Source organism: Acyrthosiphon pisum, chromosome X (assembly GCF_005508785.2).
Source record: "Acyrthosiphon pisum isolate AL4f chromosome X, pea_aphid_22Mar2018_4r6ur, whole genome shotgun sequence".
Taxonomy (NCBI): Eukaryota; Metazoa; Arthropoda; class Insecta; order Hemiptera; family Aphididae; genus Acyrthosiphon; species Acyrthosiphon pisum.
In genome coordinates, this window is record NC_042493.1 from 105,820,460 (window position 1) to 105,822,975 (window position 2,516).

Here is a 2,516-nt window from a genome sequence, read left to right on the forward strand (position 1 = left end):
ATTGTATTAAATAATGTAAAAAGTCAAACGAAATATTGGCCCCGATGAAGTGGTTCATATCAAGGCTGGGTATTAACGAGTTAAAAGTTAAAACTAAGTAATTAACTCGTTACTTTCTTTTCAAATTAACTTTTAACTTAAGAAGTTACTTTTTTTCTAGATTAACGAGTTAACTTCAAGATAATTTTATTTCAAAAGTTAATTTTCGTCAGAAAAATAATGCAAATTTTTGAATGGGTTTGAAAGTTTAACTTTGATGTATCGTTTTAAATTTCCCCAGTAATTTTCTTGAGCGTAAAAAAACCTATCTAATAACACACATATTATATGTGTCTGGGATTTTTCTTTTTTCAAATTGTCAAAATTTAACTTTATACTAAGTTAAGTTACTTTTTTTTCAAAGTCAACTATTAACTTAACAAGTTAACGAAAAAAATACGAGTAACTTTTAACTTGACTTAACTTTATTATTTTAAAGTAACTTAAATTAATGAGTTAAAAACAATCCTTGACTTGCCCAGCAACGGTGCATATTGTAATGCTGTGCAATAATTAATAAAGACGATATTTCAATAAAATACCAAATCCAGTATAATATACAGGATGATTTTTTAAGCATGCTCATTCTTATTTTTCCCTTTAATAGTACATATTTTATTCATATTATCATTTTTAGAATTGTTGAGCATATCTAAAATTCTAAACACCATATCTCCAAAGTTCTGATAAATTCCGTTCTACTTAAGGAGTGTCCTGTGGCGATAGGTACATACTTCTAATTTTCAAATAATATGCCCCCTGCCTTTTCTACTACAAATCATTTAGCGAATGATTTTTTTGAAATTGTTGATGTATCTATATCAAAATTAAAAATACTAATGAATAGTTTCTGAGTTGTAAAATGTTTATTCTATGAATAATAATCTTTAAAAATGGTTTTTAAAAAATATAACCTTTATGTAATTGGTGTTAAATGTAGGATTTATTATACATGTACGTAATGTAGGATCTATTATTTTTGATACGTCAATTTTATTACTAGCATATTAAAATCGTCTAAGCCTCTATAATATCTATTTAACCCATTGCTATAGCCCATAACCCATAGATGTAATATCCTTAGCACACAAGGGATATATAATTCAAAAACTACTCGCATAGATTTTGATTTAGATACATCAAAATTCTCAAGAAAAAAACTATTTCTTGAATCATTAAAAGGAAAAAAATCCGTTCTTATTTAAAAAAACAGAAGTTTTTATTGTCTCAGGGTCATCGATATGTGGTAAAAAAATGTCATGTATTCGAAATATGGTCTTCAAGTGTATTTTAATATTCCAAAAAAATAGAATTTAAATTTATGTAAAATTTAAGAAAAAAAATGGTGCGGGCTGGCTTAAAAAATCACTCTGTATAGAACAACATATATAGATATATAATATCTATATTATATTATTGTGGCTTACTTCGAATAGGTATGTAATTTATCTAAATTTCACTATCCGATTCTGTGTAACGGTAAAGTAAAGATGTAAAATGTATAAGCGTTTCCTGTTATACATTTGTATTTCTCAGAATTGTACGTTTATCGACCTTTATGCATTTGATTAGTTCCTAAAAACTAGAGCATTATAAGTTGGTTCAGCAACATTGATATGAATGAGAAAATAAAATAAAAGCTACATGCAATTTATATGGAAATGATTTATTTTATTGAATGTCTTGGTTTTAATTTTTTAATATTAAATGTATTGAAGTTCAAAAACGGATAATGATTTTTACAGTGTAATTAATAATAATAATTAACGACTACCTATGTGCCAAATAAACAGTTAATTTTTAAAGTTTTAATTAATTAGATAACCTAAAGTGTTAATCTATTGCTTCGTGCAACAAGTTTATAAAATAATAGAACGTTTTTATAGTGGCTCTTAGAAAAAATGAAATGTATATGCATAAAAATAATGATGCAGATAAAAAAGAAGCACTCACTTTTATATTATATACTTATATATGGGATATGAATTTCAATTGTTTGTCAAATTTATTTTGATATATAAGTAAGTGTTAAAATATAGTACTAAACAAAACTCAATTTATAAACAAAATTACCTCCTCGGGATTAATTTCGTAGTTTTTCCATAATTTTCAATCTATTTAAGATAGATAGTATAAGTATAGTAGTGTAATATTCTCGTCGTTAGGGCTGGTCAGAGTAATATTCTGATAGCCGTTTAACCACGAGTATATTATGTTTTTGTAGGACGCAAGGCCACTTGCGTTGATGATAAAGATGTTGACAGGGTTGTTATTAAATAAATATAGACTGATGAAATATTCTATGTGGTTTATTAAAATGTTCTTCAGTAAAATTTACTAAGTCCAAATAATTGAATTATTACACAAAGTGTCGTGAAGTGCTCGTAGTGCAGTGGAGAAACACGTCTGATACAGGCCGTCTCCGGTCTGTTTTTATAAGGGCCCAGGCTCTCTACCTACCCCCGGGTCCATCGTCT